The sequence below is a fragment of the Bos taurus genome, chromosome 1 (genome assembly GCF_002263795.3).
Source record: "Bos taurus isolate L1 Dominette 01449 registration number 42190680 breed Hereford chromosome 1, ARS-UCD2.0, whole genome shotgun sequence".
NCBI classification, from domain to species: Eukaryota; Metazoa; Chordata; class Mammalia; order Artiodactyla; family Bovidae; genus Bos; species Bos taurus.
Window position 1 is genome coordinate 156,639,526 of NC_037328.1, and position 27,024 is coordinate 156,666,549.

Below are 27,024 nucleotides of genomic sequence, written 5' to 3' on the forward strand. Positions count from 1 at the left end.
CTAAGTGCATATGGCTTTCTGAATTTTTTAAATACTATACAGTCATTTAATAGAGTAATTCAGACATAATGTTATTAATATTGTATTCTTGTTCCTTATTCCTTTCTTTAAAGATGTTAGATATATATGAAAAATAGAGTTGTATTTGCCAGACACATACAAAACTTATTTTACAATGTACCTGAATTACTTTAAAGTCTGAAACATTTGTGAGATGGCACATTTTTAGGAAACTTATCTTAGCACACATCCGAGAAGGATGCTGCCTGAGCCTCCCAGATTACTGTAAATAGACATGAGACATGTGCTCATAAAATATGAAACAACAGTGCTTGTTTTGAACAAGGCACGAAAATTAAGAATGGAATGTTACTAAAGTTAGAAACCCAGAAGAAAAGGGTGAGTTCTTGATTTAGAAACGTACTGCAAAATAATGAGTTGGGTTTTTTTTCCATTTGTCTGTTACCCAAATGAGAACTCTACTGTGTCATTCTCAGCCCACTTTTCAAGTATATTTTCTTGCAGTATAAAAAAAATTATGTTCTCTAAGTAAAAATGGTATTATTTATGTGGCTTATAGTTTGCATTTCAATTCATGCATTTAGCATATGCCGTTGGCATGATCTTTACTCCCATTGCCCCCATTGTTTTTTTAAATTTATTTTTAACTGGAGGATAATTACTTTACAATGTTGTGTTGGTTTCTGCCATACAACAGCATGAATCATCCATAAATATGCATACATGCCCTCTCTTGAACCTCTCTCACACCCCCACATCCCACCCCTCTGTCGTCACACGGCTCCCCGTGCTATGCAGCCACTCCCCACTAGCTGTCTGTCTCACGTATGGTGATGGATAGGCTTTGACGCTACTGTCTCAATTCACCCCCTCCTCTCCTTCCCCAGCTGTGTCCTCAAGTCTGTTTTCTATGTCTGCATCTCTATTCCTGCCCTGCAAATAGGTTCATCAGCACCATTTTTCTAGATTGCACATACGTGTTAATATATGATATTTGTTTTTCTCTTAATGACGTAGTTGACTCTGTATAACAGGCTCTAGGATCATCCATCTCAGTTCAACTGACTCAAATTTGTTCCTTTTTATGGCTGAATGATATTCCATTGTATTTATGTACCACAGCTTCTTTATCCATTCATCTGCTGATGGACACTTAAGTTGCTTCCATGTCTTGGCTATTGTAAACAGCACTGCAATGAAATGGGGTATGTGTGTCTTTGAATTGTGGTTTTCTCCAGGTATACGCCCAGAAATGAGATTGCTGGGTCAGAGAGTAGTTTTGTTTCTCTTTTGTTAATGAGTCTCCATACTGTTCTCCACAATGACTGCCTCAAGTTACAGTTGCACCAACAGTAGAGGAGGGCTCCGTCTTCTCAATATCCTTTCCAGAATTTATTGTTTGTAGATTTTTTGATGACGGCCATTCTGACTGGTGTGAGGTGGTACCTCATTGTGGTTTCGATCTGCATTTCTCGAATAATAAGCAGTGTTAAGCATCTTTTCGTTGGCCACCTATGTCTTCTTTGGAGAAATGTCTGTTGAGGCCTTCTGCCTGTCTTTTGATTGGGTTGCTTGTTTTTCTGATATTGAGCTGCAAGTGCTGCTTATATATTTTGGAGATTAATCCTTTGTCAGTTGCTTTGTTTGCAATTATTTTTTCCCACTCTGAGGGTTGTCTTCATCCTGTTTATGGTTCCCTTTGTTGTACAAAAGCTTTTAAGTTTAATTAGGTCCCATTTGCTTATTTTTGTTTTTATTTTCATTACTCTAGGAGGACCCCTATCATTTTAATATAAATATATAAATAATTTAGAAAACCAAATACATATTTAATCTTTTGTGAAATTTTTTAAAGATTTTAAATCACTGAAAACATTATGGTCACTTATTTAATTCATTGAAGATCAGTATAATGCCACCCATGTGATTACACTTGGCAGTTCCTCAACAGAGCACAGAAAGCCCTTCATGGTTTGGACTTCATCTCTAACCTTTGACCTATCACCACATGCTCCTCCTTTCTGTGACCCCAGCCACACCGGGCCACTTGCAGTCTCTCAGCTGTCTCATTCTTCACATCCTTTGTATTTTCACATACTCCGTACTTTCTACTCTTGGAGGAAAAAAAGGCAGACTATCCACTTAGCTCCTCTTTACCCAAGCAAATCGTGCTTATTCTTGAAGTATCATCTTTGGCCTCTTCTACAAACCCTTCAACTCTTCTTACACCTGTCATCATGAGTCTGGGTTGGATTTTTCCTCCTGCTCTATTTCAGTGGTTTCCTTTGTCCATTCTTCAACCCTGTATCATACTTGTCTGTTTCTCTCCCCCTATATCCATATCAGAAATAGACCATGAACTCCTGGAGGATATGAACTGGCTGGTATCTTTATTTCTCTAGTTCCTCCATCTATTACTTGACCCTTCAGTTCAGTTCAGTTCAGTTCAGTCGCTCAGTCATGTCCAACTCTTTGCGACCCCATGAATCGCAGCACGCCAGGCGTCCCTGTCCATCACCAACTCCCGGAGTTCACTGAGACTCTTGTCCATTGAGTCAGTGATGCCATCCAGCCATCTCATCCTCTGTCATCCCCTTCTCCTCTTGCCCCCAATCCCTCCCAGCATCAGAGTCTTTTCCAATGAGTCAACTCTTCACATCAGGTGGCCAAAGTACTGGAGTTTCAGCTTTAGCATCATTCCTTCCAAAGAAATCCCAGGACTGATCTCCTTCAGAATGGACTGGTTGGATCTCCTTGCAGTCCAAGGGACTCTCAAGAGTCTTCTCCAACACCACATCAATTCTTCGGCGCTCAGCCTTCTTCACAGTCCAACTCTCACATCAACACATGACCACAGGAAAAACCATAGCCTTGACTAGACAGACCTTTGATGGCAAAGCAATGTCTCTACTTTTCAATATGCTATCTAGGTTGGTCATAACTTTCCTTTCAAGGAGTAAATGTCTTTTAATTTCATGGCTGCAGTCACCATCTGCAGTGATTTTGGAGCCCCGCAAAAATAGTCTGACACTGTTTCCACTGTTTCCCCATCTATTTCCCATGAAGTGATGGGACCAGATGCCATGATCTTCATTTTCTGAATGTTGAGCTTGAAGCCAACTTTTTCACTCTCCACTTTCACTTTCATCAAGAGGCTTTTTAGCTCCTCTTCACTTTCTGCCATAAGGGTGGTGTCACCTGCATATCTGAGGTTATTGATATTTCTCCCGGCAATCCTGATTCCAGCTTGTGCTTCTTCCAGCCCAGCATTTCTCATTGTATACTCTGCATATAAGTTAAATAAGCAGGGTGACAATATACAGCCTTGATGTACTCCTTTTCCTGTTTGGAACCAGTCTGTTGTTCCATGTCCAGTTCTGTTGCTTCCTGACCTGCATATAGGTTTCTCAAGAGGCAGGTCAGGTGGTCTGGTATTCCCATCTCTTTCAGAATTTTCCACAGTTTATTGTGATCCACACAGTCAAAGGCTTTGGTAGTGGCCACAGGACTGGAAAAGGTCAGTTTTCATTCCAATCTCAAAGAAAGGCAATGCCAAAGAATGCTCATACTACCACACAATTGCACTCATCTCACACGCTAGTAAAGTAATGCTCAAAATTTTCCAAGCCAGGCTTCAGCAATACATGAACCGTGAACTTCCAGATGTTCCAGCTGGTTTTAGAAAAGGCAGAGGAACCAGAGATCAAATTGCCAACATCTGCTGGATCATGGAAAAAGCAAGAGAGTTCCAGAAAAGCATCTATTTCTGCTTTATTGACTATGCCAAAGCCTTTGACTGTGTGGATCACAATAAACTGGCCCTTAGTAGGCAGCAAAACTAGTTTACATACTTCCAGAGTTCAGAAAACAAAATACGAAATGTAGCTGGTTGAGTTGAACAGCCTTATTTCCAAAGGCAGGCCTGTATGGCTTTCTTTGAGTGACTGTTTTTATTTTTGAACAGTATGGACCACTTTGGACTTACTGATCCTTAGCAAGTTGGCACCATTAACAAAGAGCACTTAAGCTTTGGTGCTGTATCCACCCCCTTGAAAATACACCAAGAGCTTGTTGCTGCTGCTGCTGCTGCTAAATCACTTCAGTTGTGTCTGACTCTGTTCGACTCCATAGATGGCAGCCCACCAGGCTCCCCCGTCCCTGGGATTCTCCAGGCAAGAACACTGGAGTGGGTTGCCATTTCCTCTTCCAATGCATGAAAGTGAAAAGTGAAAGTGAAGTCGCTCAGTCGTGTCCGACTCTTAGTGATCCCATGGACTGCAGCCTACCAGGCTCCTCCATCCATGGGATTTTCCAGGCAAGAGTACTGGAGTGGGGTGCCATTGCCTTCTCTCCAAGAGCTTGTTAAGACCTTTCAAATGTCACACTTGACTAAGCATGGGATGAGGCCAGTAATTCTAAAAGTTAGGTGTTGGGATTTTAGCTTCGGTATTAAAGTTTCTGATGCTGAAGCTCCAATACTTTGGCCCACTGATAGGAAGAGCCAACTCATTGGAAAAGACCCTGATGCTGGGAAAGATGAAGGCAAAAGGAGAAGAGGGCAGCAGAGGATGAGATGGTTGGATGGCATCACTGACTCAATGGCCATGAAGTTGAGTAAACTCCAGGAGAGAGTGGCGGACAGGGGAGCTTGGCGTGCTCCATGGAGTCGCAAAGAGTCAGACATGACTGAGCAACTAAACATCAAGGACAAGGTGTTGGGATGCCATCTCTCTCTGAATGACATCCGAGGAGGGAAATCTACGGACAAGCAGAGACGCAAGGAGTTGCAGTAACCTTGACTCAGCTGGACACACTGACCACCAGAAAGTGTAAGATCTTTCCTGTCACTCGACTAATAAGAACTATCCAGACGCAGGTCTGGTAAATCCAGATGCTGCGATTCGGCTGGTGGGAAGGGCACTGAGGAACTGAAGCCCTGCTCCCTGTGTTTGAGAAGCTTATACGGAAGCAGGGAACCTTGTCGTAGTGTGAAAACCTGAGCAGACAGTAGAAGAGCAGTGGGAGCCGTGCTCCAAGCCGTGTCGTGTGACTCCAGGACTGCGGGAGAGACGTCTGTGGCGTGTTCTGAAATCAGTGGAGAAACGGTTCATATTAGCTATGGATCACAAGGCTGTGAACAGAGAAGACAGGTTGGTAGGAAAGCGGGAGAGACCATGAAGACTGAACGTCTGGAATGACGAGGAACTTGGCAAGAAGACAACGCTGCATAAGCTCTGCTGTGGCCACTCACCGGAGGGAAGCAAAGCCGGCCACCCTGAAGGTGTTTATTGGCACGTGGGAGGGACGGAAGACTCAGGAAGTTATTTTTGTCGCCTCTCCCTTAGCTGCCTAAAAGGATTTAGACAGAGGGCCTATTCCAGGAAAAAGAAATATCACCAGAGAGACAGATAGTACAGTGCAAAATAGGCATGTGAGATCGCGAGGAAGCCAGCAAAACCTGCTTGTTTTACTTTCTCTGTGTCCCACCCTCCGTTTCTACCTGGCCCAGGAAACCTGTTTACCGACATTTGCTCTTTTTTCATCTTCCTGTGAATTACATCCCTTCTCTTTGAAGTCTCAGACCCCTGACCTCTTTTCTTTAGTCCAAAATGAAACATATATCTTATTCTGCCTGTCTTCGGACTTTCCCATGTTTATACAGATTCCCTGTATATACGTATGTAATTAAATTTTATTTTCTCCCACCAATCTCTTGTGTCATTTTAACTACTCAACTGGTTAAAGGAACCAAGGAGGTAAAAGGAAATTTTCAGCCTTCCTGCTGTCACCGATTCATAATTCTAAGTCTACATTTCCAAGCAAAATGAAATTTATTGATAGAGTGCAATGTTTGAAGAACATTGTACTTCATTGTACTTCAGTGTTCTTGTAGAAGCAGAATTCAGCATAAAGACACTTGATTCCTGGTATCTGGTTTGTTCTATAAATTTATGTTGAATATTGGAAAGTGAGTATGACTTCAAATTGACTACAGTAGGAATGAAATAAAGTAAGGAAAGATTATGATCTACTTGTGTTGAATTAGATATTGGTCTGGATAAAACAGATGGTCTCACAAAGACAAATGAAAGATGTTAAATCTGTTTTTTAAAATGATTGGTACTTCGTTACTATGGAAAATATTCGACTAAAGCGTATTTATTGGCATTAGCTCATTTACAACTTAGGTACACCCTTTAAGTAGATGGAGTTGCAAACGCTGCCGATGTTTGTCTTGTCTCACAGTATTTTAAGGTTGACTCTATGTATGTGCATGCTTTCGTGCTAAGTCGCTTCAGTCGTTTCCAACTCTTTATGACTCTGTGCACCGTGGCCCACCAAGTTCCTCTGTCCCTGAGATTCTTCAGCAAGAACACTGGAGTGGGTTGCCACATCCTCCTCCAGGGGATCTTCCTGACCCAGGGATCAAATCCGAGTCCCTGCACTGGCAGGCGGGTTCTTTACCGCTAGCGCCGCCCGGGAAGATTGTATATACTATAGTATAATAAAGAATGAAATTTGATAATAATATTTATTCCAGTTTATAGATAAGGAAATGGAAGCTCAACAAGGTTAAGTCACTTAAAAAGGAAAAGAAATATGAAGGGAGACAAGAAGTAAGCATTTTGAACAGTAGGTTTAAGCAAAGCATTTTTATGTTTGTTGCTCTATGTTTGTAAAAAGCCCTCAGAAGAGCTTTCCAGTCACTCTTAGCCTCTTGTTTGGCAAATGGTGCTGGTTGGTCTTTTTCTGACTAGATCTCTTTCTAGACTCTCTGGGTGTCTCCTGAGAGTTTGATCGTCTGAGCATGGCTGTAGTAGTTTATGGGGCACATTTATGCTAAAGAAGTGTTTATTTTTTTATCTGAAGTTCAAAGTTAACTGGCTGTCCCACATTTAATTTGCTGAACTTGGTAAGTGGCCACAAGGGTGACCTCAGTGGATCATATTAACGCCCTGGACTTAGCAAGCCCCCCAGGAGGCTGAATGCTCAGGCACAGCTGCAGGAAGGGTTTGTGTGGAAATGATGCTGACCAGTTTTTGATTAGACATTGAGAAAGAAATACTGCTGCTTAGGAGTACTGCCATCCTTAGGAGAGGCTGGAGAACTGGGTGAGTCTTTGCCTATAATTATAAAAGTCACATTTTGATTTGACTGATAAGAACAGCCACCAGGGCACTGCTTCTTGAGGCTGGGAAATATTAAATTGCTAAGTTAATGGAAGGAGAGAATTGTGGGCTTTGCTTTGTGCACTAGTCAGATCTAACAGGATATTATGGCGAAAGCTGCAACAATACTGCACCAGCTTTTGAGCTGTAGGGATTTATTCTCTCTCACCTAATGTTCTGCCGAGTATATTGAAGACAGGAGTTGGGACTAGCAGTTCTCTCACGTAGTCATTTACGGGCAAAGACCAGCAGTGTCTCTACCGTCTTTAGTAGATGGCTTCTAGGGTCACTTCATTCCTTATTCCAGCCGGAAGAACAGAGATGCAAAGAGTGAGAACAAGTTACCATGTACAATTTTATGGACAAAGCGTAAAATCGACACACAACACTCGTGTTTGCAAAAGGTTAGCTCTGTGGGCACACTAGTTGCAAAGGAGGCTGGGAATGTAATCCTGCTATTAACTATTCTATTAATTAATACAATAGGTTCTAACATTAATAGGCTCTATTAATATTACTCTGGAAAAGGGGGAATATGAATTTAGGTGAATCGATGTAATTTATATTATATCCTCGAGTTGCTTTACAGGGCTTTTAGGTTGAGGGAAAGAGACAAAAAAAAACAAAACAAGGTATTAAATATTAGAGGGAATAACATACTTTAAGGGTGTCTCATGTTCCTTTGGGTATAATTCTGACTCTGTGAGTGATCTTTACTCTCTGAGTTCAGATCCTAATATCAACATGATATACAGATTTTCTACCTGAAAAATTAATAAATATGCTATTTCTCCAGTCATTTATGAAAACCTTTGCGGTCACATTTTTGAATGCATTTCAAATCTTGTGTATTACAATACACCAGGCCAGTTCTTCCCAAGTGGTGAAGTCTGTTGATAAGCAAAGATAACACTTATCAGATAATAATTGCTCATTAAAAGTGCCACATGAAAGAAAAGTAGGAGGAGGAATTTTGAACGCTGATGGAGGGTGACGTTTGACCAGATCAACCCCTATCTTGCACATCTTTATTAAGATAATACAAGCGAATTGTTATCATTAAGAGATGTATTTTCACAGATTGAAAATCTGAACTTGCCAAAAGCATGAAAAGTCTGGTAACAATTGAAATATACAGAATGCATAACCGATACCAATCCAGAACCAAGTTGAAGGTCAGTTCTGTTTGAATCTCCCAGTAGCAAAAGATGCATGCCTGCTTCCATTTAAATTTATGTTCAGAATAGCGTGAGTACTGATGGACATTCAAAGGCTAATTAAACACAAAGCATTAGCTTGGGTGATGGAAATCATCAAAACCACTCAAAACCCAGTAACACACTGTTGACTGCCAGATACTGCATTTGCATTACTCAGTTGTTTGATGCCTCAAAAAACAATATTTTTTTTTTTTTTTATTACAGTTTGTGGCAGTGTTTGGTCCTGAGTAACCTGAATTTTGTACCACCTTCTTACTCTAGCCGCAATAAAGACATGGTTTTGTTGATATTGCTAGAAAAATAGCAAAAAACCTATCTCAGTAAAATAAAAGAATAATTTGAGGGCAAGACCTTTCCTGAGTACATGAATAGATTATTTTTAAAAAATAGACGTGTTTTGTAAAACTGTACTTATTTGTGCACCAACAAACACTGCCCTATGAGCAGAAAACAAGTAGAAATAAGTAATTTAAGTAGAAAATAATGTAAGTAGAAAAACCTAGAGTTCATGAGTTTTTGAGAGTTGTTTTATTCTCTGGAATATCACTGAGAAACTTTACAGACTATGTTTTCATTATATAAACAGATATAGGAGCAGTTTCTTCCCTTCCCTCCAGAAATATCATATAATAAGTTTAAAGGATAGCCTTTGTAAGAACATAAAAAAAGCTTTCAGTGTGAAATACAAACAATAAAATAACCGGGGAACACATTGTTTTAAGGCTGCAGCTCTAAGGGGCGGCCCCTTTGACACTGTGTGCTTCCAAACCATAGTGACGCCCCGGGGACATCTTCTGTCCTGACTCTGACTGTAAGCCGAGTGCATCCCCGACTGAACTGCCGCTGAAGTCCTCCCGCCGCACTCCAGTACTGCTTCCTCTAGCTGAGCGCCAGTGTGATTATTCAGAGTTTTAGTTCTGCTCGCCTTGTGATTTCCTGTCTTGGCTTTGGTGAGCCAGCTACCGTGATGAATTCTTGGCTCCTAAAGGCCTGATGACCTGAGGCAAAGAACCAACTCGTTAGAAAAGACCCTGATGCTGGGAAAGATTGAAAGCAGGAGGAGAAGGGGGCCACAGAGGATGAGAGGGATTGGATGGCATCACCGACTCAATGGACATGGGTTTGAGCAAGCTCTGGGAGTTGATGATGGACACGGAGGCCTGGCGTGCTGCAGTCCATGGGGTGGCAAAGAGTTGGACACGACTGAGCGACTGAACTGAACTGAACGGACAGGCCTGGTGATAGTGAATTGATTTATTAGGTAATAAATATTTATTATATATTTATTTATAATAAATATTAGGAAAATAAATATTTATTAGGTCAATTTATTAAAAGCCAATAATTAGAGAGGCAAGATCAGTAGACAGGAAACACGCCTTAACCAGAGGAACCACGAACGACCGCAGTGGCCCAGTGGTTGAGTCCGTCCTGCAATGCAGGGGACACCTGTTCAGCCCCTGGTCCAGGAAGCCTGGCTCGCCTGGGAGCAGCTAAGCCCAGGTGCAAGCTCCTGAGCCTGTGCCTGCAGCCGCTGAGGCCCGAGAGCTGCAGTGCCTGTGCTCTGCGACAAGGAGCCTCTGCGCTGCAGCTGGATGACAGGCCCCGTCGCTGCACCTAGAAAGAGCCTTGGGCAGCAGCAAAGACCCAGTGCAGCCAAAAATAGCCACATAAATACAGTTATTTAAAAAAAAGAATAGCAATCTGAGGAGAAGGTGGACTTCTGTCTTGAGACCAACTCTGAAGATTCTGCTCCACCAAGACAGGTTTTAAATGGAAAAGGGGGAAGGATCTCAGTGAATCCTGGAGGCAGGACACTGGGCTCTGCATCCTTCTCCGTCGCATGTCGAGTGGACGTCTCTCCCTTCACATGCTGTCTTCCCTTCATGATCTGCCTGCAGGGTCGCTCAGGGGGCTGTTGCGGGTAGAGAGCTAACTATTGTGTAACTACTTCATTCTCCACTCTCCTTTTTGTCTAGGAAAAGAATCAGAAGGCTAGGCAAGGCTTGGTGAACACTCAGAAGAGCCTAAGTCAGGAGCTAGGTTAAGTTGCCTCGTGATCTCATTCCTATAGTTACGTCCTTTTAAAGTTAGAGGGGAAGAGAAAAGGGTAAATGGGAAAGGGGAAAGCCGCGGCTTTCAACTGGGCTACATTCTCAAGCAGCCCTGAGGGAGATTTGGTAAAACAGACCCCATTTGGCTTTGCAACTTTCCCTTTGATTTCAGCGACCTGTACTAATACAACTAGAGCACAGAACTACTCTGCTCCCCAGCTTTGGCAGACGTTTGACTCCAACGTTACTGAAATCAGATGGGTGTGGCTTGAGAATATTGATCTTTTTGTGATACTACTCTCCACAGTGACTAAAAATAGACTGAATTACGGAAACCACAAGCCGAAAAGCATTTGTAGCAAATGTAACTTCCACCGATGGCACTCCTAAAAAAACTATGAAATTATAATGTGCTTAGTGAGGGTCTGTATTTCTCATCGTTATTCATGGTTCCATTATTTCAAACACTTCAAATGCAGGATCTGAAATTCAAATACTTCAAATAAAAACCCACCTAGCTTTTTCAAATGTAAGTTCAGATTAGTTAGTGACTAATCAACTTGCGCTTTAAAAGTCAAATATATTACTCATATTCTGAATGCTATTGAGAGTCCTAAAATACAGCTTGGGCATATCTATTTCTGACTCTGCTGATTCTAACAGATAGGCAGATCATTGGAACAAAATATAGAGGCCAGAAACAGATTTGCACATATATGATCTCCTGATTTATGACAAAAATGTCACTGAAATGCTTTGGAGAAATAATAACATTTTCTAAAACGGTGCTGGGTCAGTTGGTTATCCACTGGGAAAATGTAACTCTTAACTCCTGCATCACACCATACACAAAGTCAATTGCAAATGGATCACTGATGAAATGTACAAGTTAAAAAATAAAACTTCTAGAAGACATCATTGTAGAATATCTTAATTACCTTGGCATAGGCATAAATTACTTAAACAGACACAATGCATAATCAGAATATATGGTAACAATTCCTACAAATCAGTAGAAAGAATGAAGCAAACTTCAATATACACAAGTCCTATACCGACATTTCATGAAGGAGAATACCCAGATGTGTAGTAAATTGTGCTCAATATCATTAGGAAAATGAAAATAATTTCATCACCATTAGAACACTTTCAATAAAAGACAAATTACCAAGGTTGCAGGAAGATGTGAGCAACTTAAAATGTCATATACTGTTGGTAGAAATGTAAGTTAGTACAATCTCTTAAACTCTTTGCCAGCATAAACTAAACTATTTAATTACTTTATGACTCAGCAATTTGATTCATAGAATCAACAGACACACCTATTCCTATACAAGGAAAAGTATAAATACGGTATGTGTACATATATAACATACATACATACATATTTATTTATGTATTTATAAGAGCATTAACTATAATAGTCCAAATTAGAAGCAAACCAAATCAAATTTTCAGCACCAGCAAAACTAAGAAACAAATTTCTGTATAGTTATACAATGAAAGTCTATTTAGCAAAGAAGAAGTGAACGGGGTACCCTGGCACCAAATTGATGAAAATCACATAAGCAGTGTCTAGTGAAAGCATTTAAACGCAAGAGTACATACCACCTGATTCCTATTATACAGAGTTCCCAACTAATTAAGCAAAACTAATCTATGATAATTGGGGCAATAGTGACTTTGGGTGGTTAATGACTGGATGGATCATGAACGCTTCTGGGTTTCTGTCTGAGTTATATCTCTATCCACGGTAATGACAAGGATGGTCAACTTTAGGGAAATTCATAAAGTCATCCATTTAAGACCAGTGTACTTTACAGTATATATGTAATTCTCAAAATAAGACACTTTTAAAATATGTTGAACAATTTTACTTATGGCAACCTAGTCAAAATGCTGTGTCTTTTTAGATCTCTAAAACTTACCTAACTTTCAAAAATTAGTTTCTGAATATCACTAGAAGACTCCCCTGCCTAGAGTGGAAAGAGAGGAAGGAGTCTCATAAAGTGTTTTGAGGGAAGCACACGGATGGACTCCAGGCATAAATCCAGGTCCATCACTTTCTGGTTGAGTGATGGGCAAGTTGATTCTGCGTCTGTAATGTATCACTGGACTTCCCAGGTGTGCTGGTGGTAAAGAGCCCGCCTGCCAATGCAGAAGACAAGAGACGAGGGTCCAATCCCTGGGTCGGGAAGACCCCCTGGAGAAGGGCACGGGAACCCACTCCAGTATTCCTGCCTGGAAAAACCCCAGCCAGGAGACAGTGAAGGACAGGGAAGCCCGGCGTGCTGCAGGTCATGGGGTCTCAGAGTCAGACACAACTTAACGACTGAATAACAACAATGAACAACCTATCATTAAATAGTGACCGTCTGAGGATCAAAATAGTTAATGCGTGAATAGTGCTTAAGCCTTATTACATAGCAAGAATTTAATACATTACCTGTGACCTACTGTTATTTTGCTATTATTTTATTGTCATTTGAATATCATTGTATTATGTGTATCAGATCTATAAAGTGACAATAAAAATAACAGTGTGACTACGCCAGGCAACCTTAGATAAGTCACTCCTGCTCCTTATTACTCAGTTTTGAAGCTTATAGAATGGCAGGATCACTACAGGCAGTAATAGCAGCAAACAACTGATGCCTGCACAGGGGTCTACCCCTGGGGACCCTGTCCAGATTCTCACTGTGAGCCACTCCTCTCTCTGGATAGCCTCTCAGGAAGGTCTGTCAGGATGGGCCAGGGTTTGCTGTGATAACAAGCAACATCAAGCTCTCAGGGGGATGTGGCACAAAGACGTGTGAGCCCTGCGGCCGCTCTGAATCCCAGGCTTATAGATGCTCCATCTTATCACATAACCATCAGGGCAGGGAGAAGTAAATGTGAGGAATTGCCTACTGGCTGTCAAAACTGTGCCTGGAAGTGTTTCAGGCTATTTCTGCCCTCACAGTTTTAGCTGTAGTACGTCATAGAGACACGCTTAATCCCTTCAGGAGGTGGGAACTGTAACTGTTCCAGGACGTGGAGAGCCGGAAAGCCTTGGTGAATAGCACTGAAGACTATCATGAACACTAAGGGTATTCTTTTCCTCAAATATGCAAATGAACGTGGAAGCCCTAAGTAAAGTGTAAAATGTTGCATAACTGTGGAAACTCCTACTATTTAATCCAAAAGTTTTCTCTCTAATGAGGAGATATGTGTTGGATTTCACACTGGGGCAAACATTAATTGTATTAACACATTTTTTTTAATCTATGTTAGTCTTCGTTAACTCTAAGTTTTGTTACTTGGATAACCAATATTTACTTCTTATGAAATTAGTATATTTTAACTATTTTTTTAATTTAATGACTGGATATTATAGATGTTATAGTCCTTATGTTTTCTACTAGTGTTAAATTGGAAATTTTGCCAGTTGAAAGTTATAACCATAAACAGGATAAGTATGCCAAAAGACGTTCTATAATTAAGTAGTTTATGTGTGAATCATGGTTTTTCAGCAGGTTTATGTTTAAATCATTTTTACTAAAAATGATCCAGTAATTCCGAAGTTCGATATCTAATTTAGAGTTACATGGCATATGAACAAGTAAATAACTTACAAGGAGCTAAAATTGGTAGTTTTTACACATACTTAATGTGCATGTCATGTGAAAGTGTTCTGAGATAGTAACCTTATACAATAAAGTGAAAGCAATGTACAAATTCAGTATACTAAAATGATCAGTTATAGGTAATAAGTGGCAGTTTTCACAGAGGTCTGCAGAGAACGTGTGCTGTGTCCTTTGGCCTGCCAGCACACTCACAGATGGGGCTCCTTGTGGACCGACATCACGCAACAACAGCAGGAGTCCAAGGTCCGCGTCGCGGGCGTGCTGCTTTGGGGTGCCTTTTCCGTCTTCCAGTGCCATGAACGCTGCATGGGGCAAAGAACGCAAGTCTTCAGTCTCGACATTCTCATAGTACTTAAGGATGGCGCCAGACTGAACGGCTCGGCTGTGCTTTCCATCTTCTAATGAGGAACGTTGTGATTGCTGTTGTTTGGTCTCTAAGTCATGTCCAGCTCTTTGCACCCCCCTGGACTGCAGCCAGCCAGGATCCTCTGTCCATGGGCTTTCCCAGGAATGAATCCTGGAGTGGCTGCCATTTCTTTCTCAAGGGGATCTTTCTGACTCAGGGATCAAACCTGCCTCTCTGGCATTGGCAAGCAGATTCTTTTCCCTGAGCCACTCCAGAAGCCCCCCAGTAAAGAACAGAAACAGCCAATTGGGAGCAATCTGTTCAAAACCCCAACGTTTGGGGTTTTAAGTGGGCAAAATGCCCAGCCAATAGTGATGTAAGAGGTTTTATGTTTTTTAAAGATTCCCCAACCATTTACTAAGGCTGTATTACTAAAAGAAAAAAATTGTAAATGCATTACCACCCAACAGACAAGATCGTTTTCGTGTGAAGCCATGAAGTGTCCGTGAGACTGTGAAGTAGTGAGAGCTCTGCGAACACTGCCGGGGGGAGTGTCTGCTGCTGTCTTCCCACGGGACGGGCTACATCTGGGGATTACCTTCTGTCTTTCCTGGTTGGGAAGGGAGCAGGGATACTACTGAAAATGTATGTCTTACATTTAAGCAAATAGAAGGAGGGCAGGGAGCTTTTTGGCTTCTGCTTCTTCTCAATTGCCTTCAGCTCAAAATAATTCTTATGCCAAAGTGGCATATTTGAGGATGGCATATTCTGCTACACTTTCAAGACCTTACTTCAAAAATGACAGTAGTCAGCTATATGTGTGTTTGTTTTTCTTTTCTTCATTGTGTTAAAGACTTTGAAATTTATTTTTAAAATAAAAATCAAAGGTGCAGCTCAGTATGTAAAATGAATAAAAATTCAATCTGGAAAGAGGAAAGAGAAAGAAAGAAAGGGAGGGAGGTAACAGCCCAAACTGGGCCTCCATGAGGCTTTGCTGTGAAAACCAAAAACTAGAGAAAAATATAGGACTGGAAGAGGAAATTGTATCAATAAGAGACAATTGACAAAGAAACCAAAACTGAAAGAGAGACATGTATCCCATTGTTCATTGCAGCACTATTTACAACAGCTAGAACGTGGAAGCAACCTAGATGTCCATGGACAGATGAATGGATAAAGAAGTTGTGGTACATACACACAATGGAATATTACTCAGCCACATAAAGGAGTGCGTTTGAGTCAGTCCTAATGAGGTGGATGAACCTAGAACCTATTAAACAGAGTGAAGTAAGTCAGGAAGAGAAAGAGAAATATTGTATTCTAACACATATAATATGGAGTCTAGAAAAATGGTACTAAAGAATTTATTTACAGGGCAGCAATGGAGAAACAGATATAGAGAACAGACTTATGACACAGGGAGAGGGGAGGAGAGGGTGAGATGTATGCAGAGAGTAACATGGAAACTTACATTACCACATGTAAAATAGACAGCCAACAGGAAATTGCTGTAGGTCTCAGGAAACTCAAACAGGGGCTCTGTATCAACCTAGAGGGGTGGGGTAGGGTTGGAGATAGGAAGGAGGTTCAAAAGGGAGGGGATATGTGTATACCTGTGGCTTATTCATGTTGAGGTTTGACAGGAAACAACAAAATTCTGTAAAGCAGTTATCCTTGAATAAAAAAAAATCATAAATTAAGAAAAAAAAAAGAGACAATTGAAAGAAAAGGAGCCGCCTGGGGCACAGAAAGAACTTGATGACGGATGTTGAATATTTGTAAGAAGGGCTGGGAGAGGACAGCATATTCTGTGCCTCGTGAAGGATGCATCAAGCTAAGGCAGCACTCTGAAAAGGCAGAAGCTCAACATTGCTGCAGCGGAAGTGCCTGGTTGATTGCATCTTTATGAAGCATGTTGTGGATTAGGGTTATTCCATTCAAACAGAGATGAGGTTAGAAGGTCTCCCTTCTGGGTGAGTCCATCTGATACAGATGTTGAGGGCCAAAAACGATGTGAATGTCCACCACGACCCTGGCACACAGTGGAAGCCATTGGCGGCATCAACTGCTCCTGAGCCACCTTTCTGCCTCCTTTCAGCTCTACCTCTTCTTCTGCAGATAACTGTTCTTAAATGCTGCTTCTCACTGTGCCTGCTGCCCTTTCTTTCCCCCACACTTCTCATTAAGATAAGCAAGAGGGACGAAGGCTAACAAGATGAGCAAGGATTCAGTCATATGAGAATCTCATCCACTAATCCTAGTGATCAGTTACAGCTATTTCTAGAATTACAAGTCCCTCGAGCCTCTTCATTAATTGGCTTGCAGTTATTCATTTTTCCCACACCTTCTAGCCCAAATTTGCTGTGACACCCTACCGTGTTCAAAGGAGTGTCTCACAAGCAATGAAAAAAAGACAGGGTGTCTTTAGAATATTAGTCTGCAGCTGGTTTAGTTAAACCTCTCCCCACCCACGCTATACTACATTGATTAATTTGTAAAGAAATGGCTAAATGAAGATATTAATTATTTGTATTTGGTGCATATGCCCTCATGAACACCATTATATTTTAATTCACTTTTTAACAAGTAAGCCGATATTATTTTTTAATGATTTCCCATCTGGCATGCATGCTAATAAAGAAAATAAATCTACTAATTTATGCCATATCAAATTTAACCTTTTTTGGGGTACTTTCTAATTACATAGTTCTGGAGGAAATCAAACTGGAAAAGCTAGGTTTAATCTTCTTGCCTTTTAGTTCTCATACACAACCATTTAGTGAGAGAGAGAAATGAAACACTCATTTTTAGAGTGTTAACAATATGAGGACAGTTATCTCTCTATTATTTGTCTTTATTTTCAATCAGGCTTATGTAAAACCTGAATACAGCAAGGTAAACTGGTTATCCTGCAAAATATTTCAGGGCCATCCAAATCCTCAGAGAATTCAATTATGTTCTGTGTCATTTTGATGGGGTGGATTACGATCAGTTTTTTTTTGAAATTCTGTGAATCACATGTATGTATGGTAATTCCCTATTTACTTATTTACTTCACGTGATACAAGCATGTGGGCTCAAGAGATTATACATATACACATACATGAGGCATTAACGCTTCTAGGTGCTAAATCTGTATGAGTCAATTTGTTTCAATTTGGGGAATAATTTTCTTGATTCAAATTGTGCATATTATGTATCTATGCACAGTTATGCATGTTGTTAATAAATGAAATTAGCAAGAAAAATTAAATATAAAGATTTGGATATTAAAGAATTTTCACATATTTTTCAACATACAGTTGAAAGTTTTCAACAAAAATTATATTGCGATATAATGAAAAACGTTATGCATAGGCTTTCTTAGATGTCTCAGAATGAAAACCTTACTGCCATTTAGGGAGGTTGTGGATTGTCTGGAGGAGACCACGTTCTTAGTGCAGCATTTGAATGAGTCACTGATTTAACTCACTGACGATGTGAAACTTTGGGAGGTGAGACACTTCAGGGGAAGCACAGTTGGTCAGTCTCCACTTTGAGCCCATGGTTCTTGGGCCTTGTACGAGGGACACCGGTTCTGGAAGGCTTTTTTCTCCCTCATCATTACTTACCCTTATTCTGTGTTTCCCTCTTTCATAAACAGCTTGTACTCCCCATCTCGCTCTTCCATTTAAGGGGATATTTACATTGCCGCCACATCCTTATCAGTGGGGAGAATGCAGTGTTTTCTCCATTCTCCCTGGACAAGTGCTTAATCCTTCTATTTCTAGACTCAAAGACAGTTCATTCCCCTGCATTCAATTCTGTGCCCTGGTTTAATATCCTTTTACCTGGGTGCTGCCATTGCTGAATTGAATCTAAGGGCTACAATCAGAAACACATTTCCTTGCACCGAACTATTGTTATTGCCTCTAAAATTTATTTGAAAGTGTTGTTATTGTTCAGTTTCTCAGATGTGTCTCTTTGTGACCCCATGAACTGCAGCATGCCAGGCTTCCCTGTCCTTCACCGTCTTCTGGAGCTTGCTCAAACTCATGTCCATTGCATCAGTGATTCCATCCAACCATCTCATCCTCTGTCGTCCCCTTCTCCTCCCGCCTTCTGTCTTTCCCAGCATCAGGGTCTTTTCCGATGAGCTGGCTCTTCACATTAGGTGGCCAAGTATCCGAGCTTCAGCCTCAGCATTTGAAAGTGTAGCGAATCTTTAAGATAATGGAAAGAAAATGGAATTGCCTGCCAAATGATGTCCTGTTTCTTGCTTACTATCCTCATGACTTCAAGCAATTTTCTTAAGTTTTCCAAGTCATTGGTAAAACGTCAGTGACAGGACGCCTGAGAGAGTTGGCAGGGGAACCACACAGACTAATGAACATGAAAATACATCCTGCAAATCACAGTGCAACAGAGCTATGTCTATTCTTACATGTATGACAAAAGTAGGTTTAAAAAATAATCAGCTATCTAGAAATAATTCTGCAATAACCTAAATGGGAAAATAACTTTAAAGAGAGTAGATACATGTATATGTATAATTGGCTCACTTTTCTATCACCTGAAATTAACACCACATTGTAAATCAACTATACTCCAATATAAAATACATTTTTAAAAATAAAAATAATATGTTGTGATTCAACTATACTTCAATAAAATTTTTAAAAGAGTTTAAAAATAAAGAATAAATAAAAACAATACTCATCACTCACTCAAGAAACCTGCAATCTTTGTATAACAGCATTGTCCTAGAAAGAATGTAATATATATCTAGGTTTTTCCCAGAAAATAAACCTAGTCGTATTCAAGTATTTCAAATATATATTTGCGTCCTTTTGCTATTAATGCTCTTTGTGTATAAAAGTCTTATCATTATTTCTTTTTAAATTTAAAATAATATATTCTTTGCAACCAATTAAATTGAACTGAGTAGCAGATTTTTTTTTAAAGATTTCTAAATGGATATTCTGTAATGACTCATCCAAGAAAATATGTTTTCTATTCAGAAGTCTGCACTTCTATTTTATTCTTTAGTCAACCACATAATTAACCATATAGCCTTAAAAATGTTTGCTGTATCAATCAACCAAAGGCCAACCAGTCATTTCTTCATTCCTCCATTTAGGGGAGTGCCCAGGTACGTGGGTGGTGGCAGTGGGCTTTCCATAAAATTTGTGATGGAAGCCGGTGTTTGGTTAGTAAATACACAAGACATTTTTTCCTTCAGTTTGATAATGAACTTATTGATTCAGCTTAGCCTGTGTTTTGGAAACCGAAGCTCACTGAAGGGCTTGGTAAGCAACTCTTTGGGTTTCTCCCTCATAAGATGGCAATCTAAATGCCTAGCCTGAGCTTTCTTATAAAAACCATGAAGCTGAAATCTCTGCTTTATTTCAACAGCTGGTGGCCTAAGCTGTTAAATTGCTCTGCTAATGCACAAATCCAGGAGTTTAGAAAGTTAGAAAGGAAGAATGGAACGTTCACCCGTGGCTCTGACAGCTCACAGCACTGCCCTGAACTCCCAGCCCCATCCTGGTGGCCGTGTCTCGAGGCGCATCGGTGCTTCGTGTGAAGGCATTTTCACTCCGGTGAAAATCACCATGGGATTGTGCTCGACCTTCGTGAGAGGCTCAGCAGCTAGCTTCAGCCGTTCATTCTGTAACGTAATTCTCAGTGTTAACAGGGGAAGTATTGTTCATAGTCTTATTCCTTGACAAAAATACAACTGCTTCATAAGTTAGATCATTCACAATAGTCTAGAACATTAATGCTTTCTTTTTGAGTCACCTAGAACCTCCTTCTAGAGCTGAGATATGACTGGTCCCTGTTAAGACATCAAAACCCAAAGCACACAATTAGAACTCATGAGACTTGGACCGGCACTTGCTCTTTCTCTAACTAGCTGTGCGGCTTAATCTGTGCTTTGGTTTCCTTGTCTGTGTGATCCTGGAGAGGTCACTTGACTTCTTTCTGCCTCAGTTTTCTCCTCTGTGAAAGGGGTTAACAGAAGTGCTTACCTGTTAGCATTGTGAGAAGAGGTCAATGATGCGATGGTTCTGAAGGTCCTGGAGCAGCACTGGGCTCATATTAAGAACATGTGTGTTATCTTATAATAATGTAATACTGACCTGCTTTGTCATAATTCCTGTATTATCTCATCTCACAGGCTACAATGAAAACAAGATGACTCGGTAAATTTTATACTAGTTTGTATTGCTACGTAGTCGATTACCACAAACATATCATCTGAAAACAATGCCCATTCTTTGTCTCATAGCGTCCATAGGTCAGAAGTCCAGTTCCAGCCTAGCTGAAGTCTCTGCTCAGGGCCCCACAAGGTTGAAATCGAGGTGTCACCTTGTGTTCTTTCCTGTATCTCAGGATTCTCTTCCAGTCCCACGTGGCTGTTGAACACATGTCATTTCTTCACGGTTGTGGAACAACATCTATCGTTCCTTGGTAGATATCTAGGAGGGGTCTCTCCCAGCCACCAGACGCTGCCCGCCATTCCCAGCCATGTAGTCCGTCCCAGAATGTGACAGTTACTTTCTTCCACGCCAGGAAGAGCGTGCCTCCCTGCTTTCCAATTCCTTAACACCAGAGGAAGAAAACTCTGCTTTAAAGGGCCCACCTCATTAGGGTAGGCCACTCAGATCACCTCCCTTTAGCCCAAAATGTAATGTGATCTATCTTATCACGCTCAGAGGGTCCACCCTGACTCGGGGAAGAGATGGGAGGTGGTGGTGGGTGAGGGGAGAGGAGTCAGGGGAGGGAAACAGATTTCTGCCTTCAAATGTGACAAGAAGTGAAAAGTAAAAGTGATATACAAATATGAAATGCACGTTATTGTAATTTCATTACTGTTATCATTACAATCATGATAACCAGTTTTTAACCTCATACAACACTATTCCACTTATTTTCAAGGGCTTAAGTTAGCTGTAAAGAGTGCTCTAATTCATTTTGAAATGATGTGGTTCGTGACTCCTGACTTTCCTATTCTTTTTAGGGCGTTTATGTCCCACGTTCTACCCTCTGAGCTTTGTCCCTAAATCATGACACTCCCCATGAAGTCACTCCTCAGAGAAATGCACTTCTGTTGGAGTCACCAGTTTATAGAGCTCAGCCCTCATCGCATTTACAGGGACACAGCAATCCTGAAATTCCCCATAGATTAGTTGTACTTAACTAGCAACCTAAATGTCCATCCACAGATGAATGGATAAAGAAGGTGTGTTACATAGATAGAGTGGGATACTACTCAGCCTTAAAAAGGAAGGGAATAATGCCATTTGCAGCAACAAGGATGCACCTAGAGAGTGTCGTACTAAGTGAACTAAGTCAGACAGAGAATACAGAAACCATATGTTATCACTTAAATGTGAATCTAAAATCTGACACAAATGAACTTACTTACAAAACAAACAGACTCACAGACTTGAAAAAAAAAAAAAAAAAAACTTATGGTTCCCAGAGGGGAAAGTGGTGGGAGATAAAGCAGGAGTTCGGGACTAACATATACACACTGCTATATATAAGATGGGCTTGCCGGGAGAAATCTCAATAACCTCAGATATGCAGATGACACCACCCTTATGGCAGAAAGTGAAGAGGAACTCAAAAGCCTCTTGATGAAAGTGAAAGTGGAGAGTGAAAAGGTTGGCTTAAAGCTCAACATTCAGAAAACGAAGATCATGGCATCCGGTCCCACCACTTCATGGCAAATAGATGGGGAAACAGTGGAAACAGTATCAGACTTTATGTTTTTGGGCTCCAAAATCACTACAGATGGTGACTGCAGCCATGAAATTAAAAGACACTTACTCCTTGGAAGGAAAGTTATGACCAACCTAGATAGCATATTCAAAAGCAGAGACATTACTTTGCCAACGAAGGTTCGTCTAGTCAAGGCTATGGTTTTTCCTGTGGTCATGTATGGATGTGAGAGTTGGACTGTGAAGAAGGCTGAGCGCTGAAGAATTGATGCTTTTGAACTGTGGTGTTGGAGAAGACTCTTGCGAGTCCCTTGGACTGCAAGGAGATCCAACCAGTCCATTCTGCAGGAGATCAGCCCTGGGATTTCTTTGGAAGGAATAATGCTAAAGCTGAAAGTCCAGTACTTTGGCCACCTCATGTGAAGAGTTGACTCATTGGAAAAGACTCTGATGCTGGGAGGGATTGGAGGCAAGAGGAGAAGGGGACGACAGAGGATGAGATGGCTGGATGGCATCACTGACTCGATGGACGTGAGTCTGAGTGAACTCCGGGAGTTGGTGATGGACAGGGAGGCCTGGCGTGCTGCCATTCATGGGGTCGCAAAGAGTCGGACACGACTGAGCGACTGATCTGACCTGATCCCAGGTGGTGCTAGTGGTAAATAACCCACCTGCCATGCAGGAGATGTAAGGGATGTGGGTTTGATCCCTGGGTCGGGAAGATCCCCTGGAGGAGGGCATGGCAACCCACTCCAGTATTCTTGCCTGGAGAATTCCATGGACAGAGGAGCCCGATGGGCTACTGTCCATACGGTCACAGGGAGCTGGATGCAACTGGAGCAGCTTAGCACGTGTGACATATATAAAGCAGATGGCCAGTGAGCCTATCCTTTATGTCTACATCTCCACTGCTGCTCTGCAAACAGGCTCATCAGCACCATCTTTCCAGATTCCATATATGCGCTAATATACAATATTTGTTTTTCTCTGACTTACTCCACTCGTATAATACGGTCTAGGTTCATCCACCTTATTAAAACTGACATACTTGTGGACGCATTGCAGGAAGGGAGGAAAGGATGAATTGAAAGAGGAACATGGGAACACATACATCACCATATGTAGACTAGATAGCCAGTGGGAGCTTGCTGTAAGACACAGGGAGCTCAGCCCAGGGCTCTGTGAGAAACAGAATGGGTGGGAGGGGTGGGAACGGGTGGGAACGAGGTTCAGAAGGGAGGGGACATACGCATGCCTATGGCTGATTCATGTTGACGCATGGCAGAAACTAACACTATTGTAAAGCAATTATCCTTCATTTAAAAATAAGCAAATTTAAATTTTTAAAAAAATAGATAATTAACAAGGACTTACTGTACAGCACAGGAAACTCTACTCATTTTTTGTAATAACCTATATTGGAAAATCTGAAAAAGAATGGATATGTATATATGTACAACTGATTCCGTTTTCTGTAGACCTGAAATTAACACATTTTAAATTAACTACACTCCAATGTAAAGTAAAAATTAAATCGAGAAATAAAGCAAATTAAGGAAAAAATGAACTTTTCCAATACTTTAGTGATATTTAATCCAGGAACTAAGAAAATGCACTGGTCATAACAAACACCCTCTTCCAACAACACAAGAGAAGACTCTATACATGGACATCACCAGATGGTCAACACCGAAATCAGATTGATTATATTCTTTGCAGCCAAAGATGGAAAAGCTCTATACAGTCAGCAAAAACAAGACCAGGAGCTGACTGTGGCTCAGACCATGAACTCCTTATTGCCAAATTCAGATTTAACTTGAAGAAAGTAGGGAAAACCACTAGACCATTCAGGTATGACCTAAATCAAATCCCTTATGATTATACAGTGGAAGTGAGAAATAGATTTAAGGGCCTAGATCTGATAGATAGAGTGCCTGATGAATTATGGAATGAGGTCCATGACATTGTACAGGAGACAGGGATCAAGACCATCCCCATGGAAAAGAAATGCAAAAAAGCAAAATAGCTGTCTGGGGAGGCCTTACAAATAGCTGTGAAGAGAAGTGAAAAGCAAAGGAGAAAAGGAAAGATATAAGCATCTGAATGCAGAGTTCCAAAGAATAGCAAGGAAAGATAAGAAAGCCTTCTTTAGCGATCAATGCAGAGAAATAGAGGAAAACAACAGAATGGGAAAGACTAGAGATCTCTTTAAGAAAATCAGAGATACCAAAGGAATATTTCATGCAAAGATGGGCTTGATAAAGGACAGAAATGGTATGGATGTAACAGAAGCAGAAGATATTAAGAAGAAATGGCAAGAATACACAGAAGAACTGTACAAAAAAGATCTTCACGACCCAGATAATCACGATGGTGTGATCACTGACTTAGAGCCAGACATCCTGGAATGTGAAGTCAAGTGGGCCTTAGAAAGCATTACTACAAACAAAGCTAGTGGAGGTGATGGAATTCCAGTTGAGCTATTTCAAATCCTGAAAGATGATGCTGTGAAAGTGCTGCACTCAATATGCCAGCAAATTTGGAAAACTCAGCAGTGGCCACAGGACTGGAAAAGGGCAGTTTTCATTCCAATCCCAAAGAAAGGCAATGTCAAAGAATGCTCAAACTACCACACAATTGCACTCATCTCACACGCTAGTAAAGTAATGCTCAAAATTCTCCAAGCCAGGCTTCAGCAATACATGAACCATGAACTTCCAGATGTTCAAGCTGGATTTAGAAAAGGCAGAGGAACCAGAGATCAAATTGCCAACATCCGCTGGATCATAGAAAAAGCAAGAGAGTTCCAGAAAAGAATCTATTTCTGCTTTATTGACTATGCCAAAGCCTTTGACTGTATAGATCACAACAAACTGTGGAAAATTCTGAAAGAGATGGGAATACCAGACCACCTGACCTGCCTCTTGAGAAACCTACATGCAGGTCAGGAAGCAACAGTTAGAACTGGACATGGAACAACAGACTGGTTCCAAATAGGAAAAGGAGTTCGTCAAGGCTGTATATTGTCATCCTGTTTATTTAACTTATATGCAGAGTACATCATGAGAAACGCTGGACTGGAAGAAACAGAAGCTGGAATCAAGATTGCCGGGAGAAATATCAATAACCTCAGATATGCAGATGACACCACCCTTATGGCAGAAAGTGAAGAGGAACTCAAAAGCCTCTTGATGAAAGTGAAAGTGGAGAGTGAAAAAGTTGGCTTAAAGTTCAACATTCAGAAAACGAAGATCATGGCATCCGGTCCCATCACTTCATGGGAAATAGACGGGGAAACAGTGGAAACAGTGTCAGACTTTATGTTTCTGGGCTCCAAAATCACTACAGATGGTGACTGCAGCCATGAAATTAAAAGACACTTACTCCTTGGAAGGAAAGTTATGACCAACCTAGATAGCATATTCAAAAGCAGAGACATTACTTTGCCAACAAAGGTTTGTCTAGTCAAGGCTATGGTTTTTCCTGTGGTCATGTACGGATGTGAGAGTTGGACTGTGAAGAAGGCTGAGCGCCGAAGAATTGATGCTTTTGAACTGTGGTGTTGGAGAAGACTCTTGCGAGTGCCTTGGACTGCAAGGAGATCCAACCAGTCCATTCTGCAGGAGATCAGCCCTGCGATTTCTTTGGAAGGAATGACGCTAAAGCTCAAACTCCAGTACTTTGGCCACCTTTGCATGGCCACCTCATGCAAAGAGTTGACTCATTGGAAAAGACTCTGATGCTGGGAGGGATTGGGGGCAAGAGGAGAAGGGGACGACAGAGGATGAGATGGCTGGATGGCATCACTGACTCGATGGACGTGAGTCTCAGTGAACTCCGGGAGTTGGTGATGGACAGAGAAGCCTGGCGTGCTGCCATTCATGGGGTCGCAAAGAGTTGGACATGACTGAGCGAGTGATCTGATCTGATCTGATGTGACAGACAGAGAAGTTTATTCACAGGCAGCCTGACTGAGCTCTAGACAACGCACATGGCTATGCATTTGTCCTTTGACCAACACTCACAAGGATATCATATCAAAAGTTTGATAAATAGTAAAATACAAGTATAAAATAAATACAAATATAAAATAAAAATAAAAATTCAATATATTAAAAGAGTGACATAAGGAAAGATTGACAAATGATTGCATCTTCCCCTTAAATGAAATAGGGAATTTAACCTAGAAATCCAAACAAGAAATTTCTGATATTTTGTGAATACAAGCACCTTTAGGGAAGGGATGAATTTCATATCCATACAGAGATTACTAAAGCTTTTGTATGCACAATAGTGTACTACTGGGAAAAAAAAGAATACAGACTACAGAGTATACCTGTGTTCAAAACTGTCCCTGCCGCTGTTTCCCGGATGATCACGGATGAGTTACTTTTCCCACTGAGACGTGGTTTCTGCCTTTTTAATACTGTCTACTATGCACTGTCTACTGTGTTAATACTGCCTACTGGGAGGTGTTCTAGGGAGGAAGGGAAACAACCGATACCAAGGTCTTAGGACAATGTCTATACGCAGGGAGAATTCATTTAGTATGTGTTACCTATTGTTCTTCTTCTTATTTATTTATTTTGAATTTTAACATGTGGCCCAAAGTCTGGAATGCATGAAGTGCTCAAAAAATATTTTCTTCACCCTTCTCCAATACTTGTTTTTTGAGTTGAACCGGATCTGTCAAAAAGAGTGTTTTGGATGTTGTCAGTCTGAAATAAGTTAAGAGGTGGCTGTTCGTTGAATTTAACACGATGGCCTTCCTCCCTTCCTCCTTCCCGCCCACCTGGCTGTCTTCCTTCCGTCTTCTCTTCCTTCCGGTCCTTTCTTCTCCTCCCTCTCTTTCTCCTAACTTCTCTCTCTATTCTTTTTT

At 41.0% G+C, this 27,024-nt stretch overlaps 1 protein-coding gene across 1 annotated transcript in view; it reads left to right on the forward strand.

Annotated features, from left to right (window-relative positions):
• KCNH8 (potassium voltage-gated channel subfamily H member 8) overlaps positions 1–27,024 on the forward strand; it is a 503,960-nt gene that overhangs the window by 299,255 nt on the left and 177,681 nt on the right. The gene's annotated exons all lie outside the window — the stretch shown is intronic.